This window comes from Schistocerca americana, chromosome 7 (genome assembly GCF_021461395.2).
Source record: "Schistocerca americana isolate TAMUIC-IGC-003095 chromosome 7, iqSchAmer2.1, whole genome shotgun sequence".
NCBI classification, from domain to species: Eukaryota; Metazoa; Arthropoda; class Insecta; order Orthoptera; family Acrididae; genus Schistocerca; species Schistocerca americana.
The window spans coordinates 136449371-136469725 of NC_060125.1; positions in this window are offsets into that span (position 1 = coordinate 136449371).

Sequence of the window (20355 nt, forward strand, 5' to 3'; positions counted from 1 at the left end):
AATAGTAAATATAACTATAAATGCAAACAAGAAATTCTGTAAACATCTAATCAGAAAAATGGCTGTGTATTGTAGATATTGTGATAAAAGTTGCATAGTACATCATCATATTAGATTTGTGTTGCTGCAGCAGATAAAGAACGTTCACATTCATCATTTCAATGAACCCAACTGCTAAGTAAAGTAGGGAAAAATAGTGTCAGATTTTATGCATACACTTAACAAATGTGTATGAAGTAATGTGAATTACATAGGGCCTACATAGTGATATTACAAATTAAGATGATTTTCTCAGAAAAAGGAACAAAGTGAAATGCACAGGCAGTGAAACAGCATAGGTGCCAAATTTTGTAGAAAGCACTCTACATTTATTTTGATAATAACTTCAGCACAAAACATCTAACAAGTGTGGCATTAAAACCAGAAAATTGGTATGTGCATAATAAACTACACTACTGGCCATTAAAATTGCTACACCAAGAAGAAATGCAGATGATAAACAGGTATTTATTGGACAAATATATTATACTAGAACTGACATGTGATTACATTTTCACGCAATTTGGGTGCATAGATCCTGAGAAATCAGTACCCAGAACAACCACCTCTGGCTGTAATAACAGCCGTGATACGCCTGGCCATTGAGTCAAACAGATCTTGGATGGCATGTACAGGTACAGCTGCCCATGCAGCTTCAACACAAAACCACACTTCATCAAGAGTAGTGACTGGCGTATTGTGACGAGCCAGTTGCTCAGCCACCATTAATCAGTTGTTTTCAATTGGTGAGAGATCGGGAGAATCTGCTGGCCAGGGCAGCAGTCGAACATTTTATGTATCAAGAAAGGCCCGTACAGGACCTGCAACATGCGGTCATGCATTATCCTGCTGAAATGTAGGGTTCCCCAGGGATCGAATGAAGGGTAGAGCCACAGGTCGTAACACATCTGAAATGTAACGTCCACTGTTCAAAGTGCCGTCAATGCGAACAAGAGGTGACCGAGACACGTAACCAATGGCACCCCATACCATCACGCCAGGTGATACACCAGTTTGGCGATGACGAATACACACTTCCAATGTGCGTTAACCGCAATGTCGCCAAACACGGATGCGACCATCATGATGCTGTGAACAGAAACTGGATTCATGCGAAAAAATGACGTTTTGCCATTTGTGCACCCAGGTGTGTCGTTGAGAACACCATCGCAGGCGCTCCTGTCTGTGAGGCAGCGTCAAGGGTAACCGCAGCCATGGTCTCTGAGCTGATAGTCCCTGCTGCTGCAAATATTGTCGAACTGTTGGTGCAGATGGTTGTTGTCTTGCAAACGTCCTGATCTGTTGACTCAGGGATCGAGACGTGGCTGCACGATCCATTACAGCAATGCGGATAAGATGCCTGTCATCTCGACTGCTAGTGATACGAGGCTGTCGGGATCCAGCACGGCGTTCCATATTCCCCTCCTGAACCCACCAATTACATATTCTGCTAACAGTCATTGGCTCTTGACCAATATGAGCAGCAATGTCGCGATATGATAAACCGCAATCGCGATAGGGTACAATCGGACCTTTATCAAAGTCAGATACATGATGGTACGCATTTCTCCTCCTTACACGAGGCATCACAACAACATTTCACCAGGCAACGCAGTCAACTGCTGTTTTTGTATGAGAAATCGGTTGGAAACTTTCCACATGTTAGCACGTTGTAGGTGTCGCCACCGGCGCCAACCTTGTGTGAATGCTCTGAAAAGCTAATCATTTGCGTACCACAGCATCTTCTTACTGTCGGTTAAATTTTGCGTCTGTAGCTCGTCATCTTCATTGTGCAGCAATTTTAATGGCCAGTAGTGTAAGACAGACAAGAGATGATAAGAAAACCTGCCACAGACGAAAATATTGAAGTCCAAATAGCAAACCAAATACGATACAAGGAATAGCAAAGTTGACAGAGATCTCTGTGGAATGCTGTGATAGCAAAGTGCTGAAGCAGCTTTTATTGTATTGGCGGCTAGTAATGAGGCATACTGCAAGGGACCATACACCGGGTGGCTAACAGTCTCCAAGAGATGCTGTAGCTGTTACACACCAGTTATGTGTTTTCCAGTTTGGTTGTGGGCTGCAAAATACCTCTCCTCTTGTACCATCCCAAAGGGCCCAAAATGGCATAGCCAAATGAGGGACAGGATGCCTGGCATGTGATCGTGCAGTGCTGATGTTTCTATTTGGTGTAAGTAGTGTGCCAGTAATGGTTCTTTGGCTGTCCTTTGCCTCAGGGCACCCCTTGAAGGGGAAGACAGTGGGCATGTTGGTACATCCACTTCCAGTGATGTTGTCTGTGATTGGAACATAGGGAGAGCGAATCAGAAGTGGCTGTGATGAAAGGGCAGATGCTGGTTGTCTTACGGCTTTGGAGACTGTGATTGTCTTAAGGATGGAATGAAAAGACTTGGTAGTCCATGGTCTAGTTGTCACATCTGATTTTAGTGTGCCTGTGATTGTCCCAGGAGTGTTGCAAACCATCACAAACTGACAGTCACAACAAGAGACAATGGATCAGTCCTGGTGTATCTGGAGTGCTGACTTGGAACAGTGTGGTGATGTCCTCCTCTCACCACTTTGGCTGGAACAGCAGACTAAACTTGCAATGAGGGCAGCTACGAAACAGCATAGCTGGACTGCAGCTGTTTGTTTATTTATTTATCCATCAGGTTCTGTAGAACCATGTGAGCCACAGCTACTTGGCCAAGAAATGGATCAATACAGAATTTTCAGAAACTATTTAAAATTTACAAACAAAATAATTGCTAAAGCCTGAAAATTTGCAAGAGAATATACAAATAAATAACACAGGTAACTGAATACAGAACTACTGTATTGTACACTGATCATAATTCCACCTGAAATTTTATTATACCATTGGGAGTCTGTACTCTTTAGTGATGTAGTAATTGATTTAGTTTCTTCTGCGGTTGTTTCCTGTAGCTCCATGTGATACAGCTGTCCAGGAACAACAGCTTTCAAAAGTAGTTCTTATTTATCTGTAACAACAAAATTTTGATTTAACTTGTTGATTATTAACAAGAAGAGATAATTAAATTTTTGTACAGCTCTGGTAGATCACTAACAGTTTCATTCTCATACAAGAAATGTAATATGTTGAGCACCCACATTCTGCTTTGATACCTCTTTCTTAATTCACTGCATAGTTTTAATTCTGTTCTGAAAGCTATTAATTCTCTTGGTCCAATGCATTGTATTTACCTGTTTGATGACATTTCTCAGCACTTTGCAGTAATTGAAAATCCGTTACCAGGCTCTCTGACTGTCCTTCAGATAATGATATAGCTCCCATTCCCACCTTCATGATTTTCTAATGCTGTTATAACAGTAATGAAAATTCCTGGATGGAACAATACGTAAAGTAAGACAAAGGCACTCACTCACTGGTAGCAGACTGATGTGGAGAATATAGACACACATAACAGAGAACACTATTCACTACTACTTTTTTTTTTTTTTAAAGTTGATGTACACACGTACAACCAGACACTTACACACTCCAAATTATCCACATCAGTTGCTTATTAGAAATGCAAGTCTGCCTGCAATTTTTTTAATGGGAAAGTGGTATAAAGGAATTTGATAAAGATTTATCATATATTTATTGTTATTTTATATATACAGGGTGGTCCATTGATAGTGACCGGTCCAAATATCTCACCAAATAAGCATCAAATGAAAAAACTACAAAGAACGGAACTTGTCTAGCTTGAAGGGGGAAACCAGATGGCGCTATGGTTGGCCCGCTAGATGCCAGTGAGGATGGTATTTACTTCGTGATACATTACCCGTGTTAAAATGGAGCGTTTACCAATTGCGGAAAAAGTCGATATTGTGTTGATGTAAGGCTATTGTGATCAAAATGCCCATTGGGTGTGTGCTATGTATGCTGCTCAATATCCTGGACGACATCATCCAAGTGTTCGGACCGTTCGCCGGATAGTTACGTTATTTAAGGAAACAGGAAGTGTTCAGCAACATGTTAAACGTCAACCACGCCCTGCAACAAATGATGATGCCCAAGTAGGTGTTTTAGTTGCTGTCGCGGCTAATCCGCACATCAGTAGCAGACAAATTGCGTGAGAATCGGGAATCTCAAAACTGTCGGTGTTGAGAATGCTACATCAACATCGACTGCACCCGTACCATATTTCTATGCACCAGGAATTGCATGGCAACGACTTTGAACGTCATGTACAATTCTGCCACTGGGCACAAGAGAAATTACGGGACGATGACAGATTTTGTGCACATGTTCTATTTATCGACGAAGCGTCATTAACCAACAGCGGTAACGTAAACCGACACAATATGCACTACTGGGCAACGGAAAATCCACAATGGCTGCGACAAGTGGAACATCAGTGACCTTGGTGGGTTAATGTATGGTACGGCATTATGGGAGGAAGGGTAATTGGCCCCCATTTTATCGATGGCAATCTAAATGGTGCAATGTGTGCTGATTTCCTACATAATGTTCTGCTGATGTTACTACAAGATGTTTCACTGCATGATAGAATGGCGATGTACTTCCAACATGATGGATGCCCGGCACATAGCTCGCGTGCGGTTTAAGCGGTATTGAATAGCATATTTCATGACAGGTGGATTGGTCGTCAAAGCACCATACATTCACCGGATCTGACGTCCCCGGATTTCTTTCTGTGGGGGAAGTTGAAGGATATTTGCTATCGTGATCCACCGACAATGCATGACAACATGCGTCAGCACATTGTCAGTGCATGTGAACTACTCGCTGTTGAGAGGAATGTCGTTACATGTATTGCCAAATGCATTGAGGTTGACAGACATCATTTTGAGCATTTATTGCATTAATATTGTATTTACAGATAACCATGCTGTAACAGCATGCATTCTCAGAATTGGTAAGTTCACAAAGGTACATGTATCACATTGGAACAACCAAAATAAAATGTTCAAATGTATCTACGTTCTGTATTTTAATTTAAAAACCCTACATGTTACCAACTGTTTGTCAAAAAATTGTGAGCTATATGTTTGTGACTATTACAGCGCCATCTATCACAAAACGAAAAAAGTGGTCCAACTAAAACATTCATATTTCTTTACGTACTACACGAATATGTAATAAAAATGGGGATTCCTATTTTTTTTAAAAAATGCAGTTGATATCCGTTTGACCTATGGCAGCGCCATCTAGCGGGCGAACCATAGCGCCATCTGGTTTCTCCCTTCAAGCTAGACAAGTTTCGCTCTTTGTAGTTTTTTCGTTTGACACTTATTTTGTGAGATATTTGGCCCAGTCACGATCAGTGGACTGCCCTGTATATTGTTCTGTATTGTAGACCTTCATGCCAAGTTTCCTCTTAAAAAGAAAGGAGATTAGAGTTTATGTCTCATTGGCAGTGAGGTCAGTAGAGACTGTTTCCCTTTTCAGGTTGATTTTAAACTTCTGAATTGCAAGTGTTGTTGTATCTCTAAATCTTTTGTTCACTACTTTCCGATATAACGCTACCTAATTACCTTCAATATTACTATCTGTCCATCATGATCTGACAGTCCATTATTATTTCTTCCCACACTATGTCTTTCAAATGGCAAACAATTTATGAAGATATTGTCTATGATCATGCCGCTGCTTCCCTGAACTATAGTTGGAAAGTATTGTGTCTGTACCAAATTGAAAGCTACAAGTAAATCCATTAACATTCTTTTCTTTGGAGAATTAATTAGAAAGTTTGTTTTAAAATCCCCAAACAAAATCTTTCTTAAGAAGTGAGGTTAACGCACAAGTCTGGAGAGGAATAGCCTGTAGTCTGAACTGTAGAGGCCTATAATGAAAAGTTTTTTCTTGGTAATCCAAACTCCTGCACAACCTCAAAAGATTTGATCTTTAGAAAGTTTTGGTATCTCAACTCTATATAATGTAACATCATTCTTGTCATAAATCCTCCCTTCTGCTGAGAACTTCTTGAATAGAAATGAAATAACTGTACCTCTTCAAAGGAAGCATTAGTATTTCTTCACTACATAGATGTTCCTGTGAGATACAACTAATGACAGTGTCAAGCTCCTTAGCAATTCAGCTATTTTAATTCTCCTAATATTTTAATAAGTGTACTATGGCCAACGGCCTTGCCGCAGTGGTAACACTGGTTCCCATCATCAGATCACTGAAGTTAAGTGCTGTCAGGCTGGGCTACCACGTGGATGGGTGACCATCTGGTCTGCCGAGCACTGTTGGCAAGCAGGTGCGCTCAGCTCTTGTGAGGCAAACTGAAGAGCTACTTGATTGAGAAGTAGTGGCTCCTGTCTTGTAAACTGGCATATGGCTGGGAGAGTGATGTGCTGGCCACATGCCCCTCCATATCCGCATCCAATGACGCCTTCGGGCTGAGGATGACATGGCAGCCGGTTGGTACCATGGGGCCTTCATGGCCTGTTCAGGCAGAGTTTAGTTTTAAGTGTACTATGACTTCTGACATGCTTTTCCCACTTATTGAAGTAACTTTCAGCATCAACCCTCAAGTGGACATGGCAATTTCCGTAACATGAGTGAGTGCACATGTAAAAAATAACTGTCTAACATATATAAAAACATGTATGAGCAAAATCACAGTTTAATCTTAGCTTAATTAAGTCATGTTAAAATAAAGTTATATTACATGAGATAAATCACCGTTTAATAAAACAAACTTTCATTGTATCACTCTGTCGCCGCATACAAGTGTTACCCCACTGTAATGACCGTCTTGGAGCATTAACCAGCATAGTTGCATCATATCCCTGCCAAATACTTACTTGACTACTAATTATCTCACAGACAATTGCCTCATTGTGGGACTGTGCTGCTAGCTCAGAGTCTGGGTCATTTTCTTGCACGGACCTTAAATTTTTTCTCACATAGCTTTATTTTACATAACTCCTGCTCACTTGGACATATAACAACGCAACTTTTCACTGTGTTGGTTGAAGCAATGATGAAGGAACAAGTACAGGATCACAACTGTAAAACATCAATGGAATGTTACAAGACAGTGTTATTTGTGGTTGGTGCACTTTATACATAGGCGTGCCCAGTTGAGAGCTAAAGGAACCCTTGCTAAAGAAGTGATACTATTATCCGACTTCATACTAAGAAAGGTCTAGCCCTTCTACATGTTATCACCGGAATTTGGCCTTGAGCAAGAACAGATCCACCTACTATACTGTCGCTTCACCAACTAACCTTTCACTCTCCTAATCTGGTGTAGGCTGTGTATAGTATAACCACCTTTTGAATACTGTTGTAACTCACAACATAAAAACATGAGACGACACTTGCGGAACACGTATATTTAATGATGTCACAGGACAGTAGATCACAATGGATATAACTGATGGCATAGCTATGTGGCAAGAGAAGTACAGTACAGTTCTATCTAGCATAGTAAATAGCACAATAAGAGAGAGCAGACTGAGGGCAGTCACTGGACAGCAATCGCATGTATATATTTCACGTTGCAGGTAGTACTGTGATGCATCTGGGCTGCCATTGCGTATGGTCTCTTTGCCTGGTGGTCACGTTTCACAATAATGGATGCAGAGTGACTGTCATGCAGTATGTGTCAGTCATGTGATTACAGCAGACATCAAAGACATTGGCTGGTGCCCGACGTCCAGGTGGTACCTCAGTGGGTTACCAACCCCATCCTCCAAGGTGAACCAGTGAGCTGCATCTTGGTGAGTTACCCCCACTCAGGTGGGCACCTGGGCAGCACTCTGTACCATGGCAATGTTCGTGGAAGAGTTGGATGGCTCCTCTAGTTTTACCAGCTCCCAGCCGGCATATGAGGCCAAAAGGTCCTGCCTGGTGGTGAATCCGGAGTCTTGATGGTTCCAATGCTGGTAGCAGAGGCCACTCCATGTCCATGTTGGTTCCTGACATAAAAGGGTGCTGTTGTGCCAGAGGTGCCGGTACTGCAGCCAGATCTTCCTCCAACACCCAGATGATGTCAGGTGGCCTATAAACGGAGGGAAATGAGGGTGTGGCCATGGTTGGTGAACAGTGCTGATAACCAGAGGGCAGGAACAGCTTAAAAGCAGGACAGGAGATAGCAGAGGGTCCGACAGGAGAGTGGAAAGGTATGATGAGAACATTTGGTGGGGATTCAGTTGCTGTTGCTCGCACTGATGACAGTTGTGCACAAGATGTTCAATGGGTGGGTCTATGCCCGGGCAGTACACATGGTGCCAGGTGAGCAGTTTAGTCTGCGAAGTGCCCCAGTGACCTTAGTGCAAGAGCTGTAAGACCGTCCGGTGCAGAGGTTCCGGTGGGCGACCTGGGGAAAGCACTTATCCGTGTTTAGTAGATAACTCTATAACTCTGCCCATCAGGATCAGCTGGTGGTGGAGGCGGAAGTAATGCCACATTGAGCTGAACCTGTTGGAAGATAGTGTTGTCAGGCATGGCCACAGCCACATGCCCCCCCCCCCCCCTCCATGACAGGAAAAATGTCCACCAGCTATTCATCTGTCCAGAAGCACAGTATCTCCACTGCAAAGATAATCACAAGTGCCTCTTTTTCAATTTGCAAATATCTCTTCTGTGCAGCACTGAGCATCTTTGATGCAAATGCAGTCGTGTGTTCAGAGCTGTTCACACCACTATGTGCACAATGGCCTCCTGGCCCTGTTCAGTGGCATCTACCACCACCACTAGCTGTTTGCTCAGTTGAAATGTGGTGAGATGCAGTGCCAATAGGAGGCCCTGCTTCAAGATTTTGAATGCTTGTCCATGTGCCTCCGACCATACAAAAGACTTGTCCTCCTCCTGCAGATAGCTGAGTGGGTGCACAATTGACACCACACCCAGGGTAAATTTTCAGTAATATGTTATTTTTCCGAAGGACTGGAGCTCCACTAGACGAGGAGGTGCAGTGGCAGCTTTGACCAACTTCTATGTGAACCTAATACCTATGTGAGAGATGATATGTCCTAGGTATTCCACCAAAAAAAGAGAGATTTCTCAAGATTGAAATTGAGGCCTGTGGAGTGGAAAGTGTGGAACAGCCACCACCAGTTTGCTAAGTGTTCCTTCCATTGTGATCCCTGTCCCAACAATGTCATCTAGATCATTTATGCAGACTGGTATATCCTGCAGTAGTTGCTCGATGAACCTGTGAAAGATTGCTGGGATTCTGGCCATCCTGAAAACTAAACATTTGAAATGATATAATTCATGCTGCATGTTTATTACCAAGACTTTCTGCAATTCCTCATCCAGGGGTAGATGTAAGTAAGCTTAGAGAGATTGACCTTCAAAAAATAGTGGCCTCCCTTGAGTGCAGAAAAAATCTTGTCTGGTTTTGGAATATCGATCTCTGACTGGGAACTGAGTGTAACCTTAAAGTATACACACAGGTGCAGTTTCCTTAACCTTTTTTTCACAATAACTGAAGGCACTGACTATTCACTTGCAAACACAAATTCAGTGACGTCCAAGGCTGTTAGTCTATTTAACTCATTCATGATGCCATCCGCCACTGCAAGGGGCACAGGTTGTGCATGGAAGAAGCAAGGATGCACTGATTTTTTGTAATGTAGTGTACACTGTAAGGTTCTTCACTTTCTCTAGACCCCAAGAGAAAAAGTCTGGGTACTCCTTACTGGGTCTTTCCAGTTTCCAAACTGCACTTGTTCTGAGACTAGTTGGACCAAGTCATGGATGGCAAATCTGAAAGTGGAAAAAGCAGGAATACTGAATAGATTCTCTGTATTCAATCTGTGAACCACAATGCAGGTGAGATGTCACATGACATTTTTGTATGTCACCACAATTATGTGTTGTCATTTGAGCGGAAAGTGTTGTTTGTTGTATGCCACCAAGCAGTGAGCTGTGGATTAAAGGGTCGGGGTTCTCAGCTGGAGATATGTTTGAAAGTTTAGCAGGGATTCAAAAGCACAGCTGTCAAACTTTAGTTGAACTTGTTTATTATGTTAAGTGAGCATGATGAACAGTTTCTTAGGTGATACTGCTGTGGCGTGAGACTCCGACAAAATCACATTAATGTCCATTACTTCCTGATGAGACAGCTGTTCTTTATCCAGAGCATAGCAGATAGATGCAAGATGTCCTTGCTTGCAGCATTCCTTGCACTGTGACCACATGTCAGGGCTCATTCCTCTGGTATGGGTTTGAAAATAGTTATGGCATGACTGAAATGAGTGCCAGTCGGAGGGACAAGACTTCTTTCCTTGTTTATGAGATGGAGATGGAGTGTAACCATGTTTGAGCTCTACTGTTCCTGCATTTGCTGTGTTGCCAAAGTTGGACTCCTCTCCCAGGTTTTATGTGTCAGCACCACCTTGCTATAAAATTCTAATCAATGGCCCACAGCCTGGGGAACTCTGGAGCCATTTTTGAAACATCCTCCTCCAAAACGAGATCCTCAGATTGTAGAGCTTTCTGATGCACCTCCTTATATGGAGCCACCCAGATGATTGCATCCCTAATCATTACCTCTGCAGCAATTCCTTAGTTACTGGAGTCACAAAATGGCATTTCCTTCTGAGGCTCTACAGTTCAGCCACCCTCATGCGATAAGACTGATTAGGCTGTTTGCAACACTGATAAAATTTCACCCAGGATGCAATGACATGATGGCAGTATCAGTGAAATAATGAACATATACAGCACACATTTTGTCAAAAGTCAGGTTTGTGATTCATTCAGAGGGGCCAGTTGCACAAAAGCCGGTATGTACTGGGTGACACCCAAGACAGAAAAAAAGATTTTATCATGACTGGATCCATTATCTGGAATGTGGGAAAGTGCTGCCATAGGTGCTTCTCATATGCTGCTCACTCTTCTGTCATCTCATCATAAGGCAGCAATGGTGGTGAATTTGTAGCTGACAGGTGGGAGAGCAACATGGACAACAAGACTTGCTTATATTTCTGTCCCTGTAACTGCTGTTGCAGGGATTGATGTAACATGATTTCCATCGACACATCCAGTAAGGAAGCCTAGTGCACAGAGTCCATGGTCACATAACGAACATGAAACATGCCCACTATCATCACCAGTTATGTCATAACTAACATAAAAAACATTACATGACACACACAGAACAAGTATATTTAAAGATCTCACGAGATAATGGTTCACAAGAGATACAATGAATGGTATAGCCATGTAGCAAATTAGGTACACTACAGTTCTAACTGGTGTGGTAAATAGTATGATGAGTGAGAGAAGACTAAGGGTGATATCCAAGCAGTGATCACGGAGGTATACGATGTGTCACAGGAGGTCCTCGAAGGTGACTGTGCAGTTGCTGTGCATGGTTGCCCAGCTGTGGCCTCTCCCCCTGGTGGTCACACTTTGCAGTAGTGGATGCTGTGTGACTGTCATGTCATAGGTGCCATTCCTGCAATGTTGAAAACATTGGTGTGTGTCCGATGTCTAGGTGGTAGCCCAGTGGTTTACCACCTATATTCCTGACTGGTACCACTGAAATCTGTGCCTTGTTGGCAGTTATAATCATCATCTCAAGTCCCATTTTAACATGCCTCTCACTGCTGTCAAAATGAGGTTGCTAGTAACACTGAATAGCTGTACAAACCTACTATTAGTAGACCAATTATGTTCTTGTTAGGTCTACAGCCAGATCATGCAGATATCTAGCTACAGTGTTTCTATGGTCCATCTGCCGACCATCTTTAGGTGAGAATGCTTGCAGAATCTGATTCATACCATGAATGGCAGCACTTTTGTACACCTCAGAAGACTAACAACACACGCCCCAGAAATTCACACTGATGCCACCTAAAACAAGTGAAGGCACAGTGCCCCTTTGATGAAAATTGGCAAAAATGATGAATCGCTATCAAGTACTAATGTACATTCTGCTTGCTGACTCAATGACCATTGTTTTTCAATATCAGATACACTGCCCAATGGAAGCGTCCGATCCCACCTGTCTGCTTTGACCTGTGACATAAGGGTGTTGTGGTGTGTGACGTCATTATGGCATGGTGTTTATGAGTTGGTTGTGTTTGTAGATGTCATCTTGTGCTTCATGCTACCCTCTGGTGGTGTGTGTGTGTGTGTGTGTGTATGTGCTGAGTATAATGTGTTGTATTGGGTTCATTTGAGCCTTGGTGTTGGATGTGTGAAAAGTTTGTAATTCGAAACTTAAGGTTTGAAAGCTTTTCCAATTATCAATTTTTTTGTTTATGTGTTTGGTGCATTTTGGTTACATGTTATTGGTTTCTTGTTTGTAGTGTGGTAAGACATTTAATTTGTGCGTGTGTGTGGGAGGGGGGGGGGGGGGGACTTGCTGACCTAGTTTGCAGTGCCGGAATTTGTTGGTGGTAAGTAATCTATTCTTCTCGAGTTGTGATATTTTGTGTATTTGTGGTGTACTGAATGTGTTTTAATTTATGTAGGGGTGTTTGATTTGTCGATTTTTGAGGTTGTGGCTTCGGTTTTATTTTTCATAGGTGTAGGTGTTGGTGTTTTGGTATTGTCATCTGTGGTTGAGCTATATAAGTCCAGGGAAATGTCCAATTTCAATTTTCATAGTTTTAGTTGTAGGTGTTGGTGTTTCAGTATCATCACCAGTGGTTGACCTATATAGGTTAAGGGAAGTGTCTGATTCCTGCAGATTATTATTATTATTATTATTATTATTATTATTATTATTATTTCCTTCACTTTCTCAGACGTTAGGTCCGATTAAAAATGGAGTGACACGGACCTTGATCAAGCGTCACTTCCTTTTAACTGTATGGTATGTGTTATATTGCATTTAGGAACTTTCAGGTAATTGAACATGTATCAATAATTACGGATTTCTGTAGTTGTATATATATGTTTGGATGTAGCTGTATTGCATTGATGTACTGGTGGATATTGTGTGGTATGACTCCTGTAGTTGATAGTATAATTGGTATGATGTCAACTTTATCCTGATGCCACACGTCTTTGACTTCCTCAGCCAGTTGGATGTATTTTTCAATTTTTTCTCCTGTTTTCTTTTGTATATTTGTTGTATTGGGTATGGATATTTCGATTAGTTGTGTTAATTTCTTCTTTTTATTGGTGAGTATGATGTCAGGTTTGTTATGTGGCGTTGTTTTATCTGTTATAATGGTTCTGTTCCAGTATAATTTGTATTCATCATTCTCCAGTACATTTTGTGGTGTATACTTGTATGTAGGAACGTGTTGTTTTAAAAGTTTATGTTGTAAGGCAAGCTGTTGATGTATTATTTTTGCGACATTGTCATGTCTTCTGGGGTATTCTGTATTTGCTAGTATTTTACATTCGCTTGTGATGTGATCTACTGTTTCTATTTGTTGTTTACAAAGTCTGCATTTATCCGTTGTGGTATAGGGATCTTTAATAATATGCTTGCTGTAATACCTGGTGTTTATTGTTTGATCCTGTATTTCAATCATGAATCCTTCTGTCTCACTGTATATATTGCCTTTTCTTAGCCATGTGTTGGATGCGTCTTGATCGATGTGTGGCTGTGTTAGATGATACGGGTGCTTGCCATGAAGTGTTTTCTTTTTCCAATTTACTTTCTTCATATCTGTTGATGTTATGTGATCTAAAGGGTTGTAGAAGTGGTTATGAAATTGCAGTGGTGTAGCCGATGTATTTATATGAGTGATTGCCTTGTGTATTTTGCTAGTTTCTGCTCGTTCTAGAAAGAATTTTCTTAAATTGTCTACCTGTCCATAATGTAGGTTTTTTATGTCGATAAATCCCCTTCCTCCTTCCTTTCTGCTTAATGTGAATCTTTCTGTTGCTGAATGTATGTGATGTATTCTATATTTGTGGCATTGTGATCGTGTAAGTGTATTTGGTGCTTCTAGGTCTGTGTTACTCCATTTCACTACTCCAAATGAGTAGGTCAATATTGGTATAGCATAAGTATTTATAGCTTTTGTCTTGTTTCTTGCTGTCAATTCTGTTTTCAGTATTTTTGTTAGTCTTTGTCTATATTTTTCTTTTAGTTCTTCTTTAATATTTGTATTATCTATTCCTATTTTTTGTCTGTATCCTAGATTTTTATAGGCATCCGTTTTTTCCATCGCTTCTATGCAGTCGCTGTGGTTATCCAATATGTAATCTTCTTGTTTAGTGTGTTTTCCCTTGACTATGCTATTTTTCTTACATTTGTCTGTTCCAAAAGCCATACTTATATCATTGCTGAATCCTTCTGTTATCTTTAGTAATTGGTTGAGTTGTTGATTTGTTGCTGCCAGTAGTTTTAGATCATCCATGTATAGCAAATGTGTGATTTTGTGTGGGTATGTTCCAGTAATATTGTATCCATAATTTGTATTATTTAGCATGTTGGATAGTGGGTCCAGAGCAAGGCAGAACCAGAAAGGACTTAATGAGTCTCCTTGGTATATTCCACGCTTAATCTGTATTGGCTGTGATGTGATATTATTTGAATTTGTTTGGATATTAAGTGTAGTTTTCCAATTTTTCATTACTATGTTTAGGAACTGTATCAATTTAGGATCTACTTTATATATTTCCAATATTTGTAGTAACCATGAGTGGGGTACACTATCAAAAGCTTTTTGGTAATCAATGTATGCGTAGTGTAGCGACCTTTGTTTAGTTTTAGCTTGATATGTCACCTCTGCATCTATTATCAGTTGCTCTTTACATCCTCGTGCTCCTTTGCAACAGCCTTTTTGTTCTTCATTTATAATTTTGTTCTGTGTTGTATGTGACATTAATTTCTGTTTAATGACTGAAGTTAATTTTTGTATATTGTTGGTAGGCATGTTATGGGGCGATATTTAGCTGGGTTCGCTGTGTCTGCTTGATCTTTAGGTTTCAGATATGTTATTCCGTGTGTAAGTGTATGAGAGAATGTGTATGGGTCTGCAATGTAACTGTTAAATAATTTAGTTAGATGTGAATGTGTTGAGGTGAACTTCTTTAACCAGAAATTTGCTATTTTATCATTCCCAAGGGCTTTCCAATTGTGAGTAGAATTAATTGCTTGGGTGACTTCATGTTGCAAAATTATCACTTCAGGCATTTGTGGTATCATCTTGTATGTGTCTGTTTCTGCTTGTATCCACCGTGCATGCCTGTTATGTTGTACCGGGTTTGACCATATGTTGCTCCAGAAGTGTTCCATGTCTGTTATGTTTGGTGGATTGTTTATTTTAATGTGTGTGTTATCTATTGTCTGGTAAAATTTCTTTTGGTTTGTGTTGAATGTTTGGTTTTGTTTCCTTCTATTTTCACTTTTTTTGTATCTTCTGAGTCGTTTGGCTAATGCTTGTAATTTCTGCTTCTTTTCGTCTAATTGCTCTGTCGCTTCTTGTTGTGAGATTTTACCTAACCTTTTTCGTTTTTTTTCCGAGATTTCATTTCTTATAAATTGTGTTAGCTGTCCGATGTCTTTTCTCAGTTTTTCTATTTTGATCTGTAGCCTGTGTTGCCATGCTGGTTTTGTGGGTTTCTGCCTAGAGTGTATATTTAGTGTAGTGAGTGCTCCTATATAAACCAGTAGTTGTAACTCTTCCATAGTTGTGTTTTCATTTATTTTGTTGTGTATGATTGTGTTGATAGTTTTTATTGTTGTTTCGACTTGTGGGTTATTTGGTGGTCTATGCAAGAATGGTCTAATGTCTGTATTTGTGTCTTTGTATTCTATATATGTTAGCTGAAATCTTTCTTCTATATCTAACATCTGTGTCACTTCGTGTTCTATTTGTGCTTGTTCTGGTGGCTGTCTTAAGATTTCGTTTTCCTCTGATTGTTTAATTGGTGCGTGTTGTTCTTTGTTTGTTTGCCCTGGGATGTTTGAGTCCATTACTGTATTTTCTTCTTCTTCTGATTGCACATTATTTTGTTCCAGTATTTGTTGTACTTGTTGTTTGATGTTTTCTAATTCTGACTGGGGTATCCTGTTATTTTTTATTATTACACGGATCTGATCAGCTAGTCGTTGTTCTGTTAAAAATTTTAATTCTGGGTTGTTGTTGTTGTTGTGGTCTTCAGTCCTGAGACTGGTTTGATGCAGCTCTCCATGCTACTCTATCCTGTGCAAGCTTTTTCATCTCCCAGTACCTACTGCAACCTACATCCCTCTGAATCTGCTTAGTGTATTCATCTCTTGGTCTCCCTCTACGATTTTTACCCTCCACGGTGCCCTCCAATACTAAATTGGTGATCCCTTGATGCCTCAGAACATGTCCTACCAACCGATCCCTTCTTCTGGTCAAGTTGTGCCACAAACTTCTCTTCTCCCCAATCCTATTCAATACTTCCTCATTAGTTATGTGATCTACCCATCTAATCTTCAGCATTCTTCTGTAGCACCACATTTCGAAAGCTTCTATTCTAATCATACAGTAAAGCTGCATGCCCTCGGGAAAAATTACGGCTGTAGTTTCCCCTTGCTTTCAGCCGTTCGCAGTACCAGCACAGCAAGGCCGTTTTGGTTATTGTTACAAGGCCAGATCAGTCAATCATCCAGACTGTTGCCCTTGCAACTACTGAAAAGGCTGCTGCCCCTCTTCAGGAACCACACGTTTGTCTGGCCTCTCAACAGATACCCCTCCATTGTGGTTGCACCTACGGTACGGCTATCTGTATCGCTGAGGCACGCAAGCCTCCCCACCAACGGCAAGGTCCATGGTTCACTGGTAATAAATGTTGTGTATACTTGTGATCTGTATCCATTTGTGTTGGTTCCTAGGTTTGTTGCTTGGTAATAACAGAACATGAGGTGACGATTAACTTCATCTGACCATCTCATCCTCTGTCTTTGTTTTCCTTCTAGAGTGGTTGCAGGAAGCATATCCTGCAAAACACCTCTATTTGGATTTAAATCATTTTCCAGTTGGCTAGCAGTGTCGTTACCATTGTGGGTGGGCATAGGGTTCAAGCGTCGTCCCCGACCATGACGGCGCTTGTCCGAGGCTTCTTTAGTTCTGTCCTGAACCAACTAATCACACTAAAAGGGGGGTTAGCCCTATTAGTGGTCTGTTCTTTTCGTCGCCTTTTACGACTGGCAGAACATACCGGAGGCCTATTCTTTTCCCGGGCCTCCGCGGGGATTATTATTATTATTATTATTATTATTATATTATTATTTTTTAGCAGAATGTTGTAATTTTGTTTTTTTTTCCTTTTTGTTCATCATTTTGTGTTTTGGGATTGGGCGGGGAGGTGTGTGCTGTGGGGTCCTGCCCACTCATCTCGTACAGGTATAGAGGTTTCTAGTGGGTGACTTTGCGTCCTCTGCTGGAAAAAGTGCCAAACCCTGGTCAACTGACAGGATGAGAGGGTCCAGTAGCATGACCTGCTTGTTCACTGGATCCTAACACATGTGATTTATGGGGCTATCTCAAAAGTATCATGTATGCTGGGCCCATTCCAGATACGGAGACATTAGAGCAGCATATTCATGCCGCCTTTGACACTGTTCGGATGCAGCCTGGCTGATGTGAACATATGAGACAGAACATGCTACAGCAAGTACATGCTGTTGAGGGACATGGAAACCATTTTCAACACATACTCTTAACTCTGGCTGCATGATGCAGCAAGTATTAGACTGCAGTCCCTGTAACAACGTATGACTGAGTAAGTGATCTCTAGCAAAGAAACCATGCATTTCCAGATATAAGTTCATTAGATTGTTTTTGTTCCATATCCTCTCATCAGTCGCTCTTAGTTTGTACATGAGGGAAAGAACCGCCCTGTAGAAAAGTAAAAGGGAGTATAGAAAGGAATAGTTACTGAGAAGAAATGCTGAGACTGAATGATTTTTTTTTAATCATGCCCTAAAAAGAGGTCCATTCTGTCCAACATTTTGCCCACCCAACCTAGAATATATTCGATATTGCAGTTCCTGTGTTATACTGATTATGATGCAAAGTTCCTTTGGACATGCATGCATGTCCAAAGGAACAGGCACTGTGACAAAAGCATCAGTTATGAAATACATTAAATTAATTCACAATTGTGAATAAGGACTACTATCAGCTGTAGAATGGAATGACAACAATGAAAATTTGTGCCAGACTAGGACTCAAACCCAGATTTACCACTTATCATGAGTGGTTGCCTTACCATCGTGCACAACTCAAGGTTTGATGCAATCTGTGCTGAGGAGTGTGTGGCACATGGGAAGATGTGTGTCAAATTGAGCCTCAGGGATACCGGGTGACCTCCCTGAGTAAGTAGCCTTACACCGCACAGGGTATTCGTGGTGTGGACCACAGATCCCCAAACCTCGTGGGACCAATATGGACAAGACTAAAGAAAACAAACTGATGGGCAAATTGAGACCTCAGATACCCAAACATCGGGGTCAGAACTGATGGAAGGCATTCCCACTACTGAAGTCAGAAGTGGGAACTGTAACCAAGAAGCTAGACCAGATTAAGATCAAAGGCTTTTCTGGGGCCCAGAGGAGGAAACAACTCAGGGAACAGAGGTAAAAGGAAGGGAAAGAATGACTTTCTAAAGACAAGTGGAGAGAATTAAAGGGACTTGAACCTAAGACCCCTAGGGAGAAACTGTCTAGGGTTGGAGGGGATATGCAGACCCCCACAACATCAAAGACAGGTAGCAAGCGGATAATGGAGGAATCAAAGACTCCCCCCTTCCTGGATAAGTCCAGAAAAAACTGAGGTAAGAAGTAGGGAAACAGACCTATAGTACTACAGTCTCAGCTTTTAGGATGACAGTTATCCAGGAAGGCTATCCACTGGTGGCCATCACCTGGCAGCGGCAGCAGGAGGAATTGGTACAGATGGCCCTCTTTGAAAAGATTGGGGGGGGGGGGGGGGGGGGGGAGGGGGTGCTGGCCCAGGACCCAACTTCATGAGGGTCTATCTAGATCGTGGTGCCCCCATTTCTGTCTGTGAGGGGGTGCACACAGTGGAATGCCTCAAGGACAAGGTGCCCATGATATCCCCATGGGAAGATGCGAAGCTGCTGGTTAAGATGGTAGCGGAGCTTCTTAAGACCGCAAATATATCAATATGGGTACCAAAGATCCTTAAGGAAGTCTCTCCTAAGATTCTGTTTGGGAAAATAGGGGCCCAGAACCCAAAAGTCTCTACAGAAGACTGGAGAGTGATCAACGAGAAGGTTGCACTGGAAGTATGAACCCTGATGGTGGAGGTCAGAGAGAAGTCCCCGAAGGTGATATGGTAGCAGGACCTGGAATTGTTTTTAGGGGTCTCTCAGGTCACCGTCAGGGTTCTTAAAGACCTTAAAGATGACAGCAAGATGGAGACTGGAGGTGCTTCAGGTTAATCTGCAGCACAGTAAAGGGGCCTCTGCTGCCCTGAGTCGCTGCCTTGGAATATGTGGCCCTGATACAAGAACCCTATTTATATAAAGGTAGTGTATCGAGCCTTGGTGGCACTGGAGGCAAGCTGATTTATGCTAGAAATCTAAGAAACTCCAGAACATGCATCTATGTAAGAAATGGAATTTCTTTCATGCCAATGATGGATTTCTGCTCCAAGGACACAGTGACCATTAAAATGCAGCAATGTGAGGATGGTATCATGAGGGAAACTGTTTCGGCCTCAGCATACTTTCCTTACGAAGACAGCTCTCCTCCTCCCTTGGAGGTGAGGAGACTGGTAGAGACTTGTGTTAGGCAAGGTGAACAACTGCTGGTAGGATGTGACACCAATGAACACAACCTAGTGTGGGGCAGCAAAGACACCAATAATAGAGGTGAGTACCTTCTTGAATTTCTTTTAGCTAACAACTTAGAGGTCCTAAATAGGGGCAATGAACCTACGTTCAGAAATAGCCGAAGGGAAGAAGTACTTGACACAACCTTTGGTTCCATGATGATGGGCAGCTATGTCAAACAATGGCATGTGGTGATGGAGCCATCCTCATTGGACCACATGTACATTAAATTCAAGGTTGAAATGGGAATCAGATGGACCATGACCTATAGGAATCCCAGGAAAACAGACTGGGAGACATATATGAAGGACCTTGATTTAGGCTTATCGAAAATTAAAACCTTGATAAGGAATCCAGTAGAATTTGAGGAAGTAAAGAGGCTGTTACCTCTGCCATAGTAACTCATATCAGGACAACTGCACAATCACCAAGAAGTGCACAAATAGGAGTGTGCCTTGGTGGAATAACAATTTGGTAATGCAAAGAAAACAGGTACAGAGACTGTTTAATATTGTGAGATGTAAAGGACAATGGGCTAAATATCAGGAGGCTCTTGTCAATTACAACCTTGCAATCAGACAAGCAAAGAATGCATCCTGGAAGGCATTCTG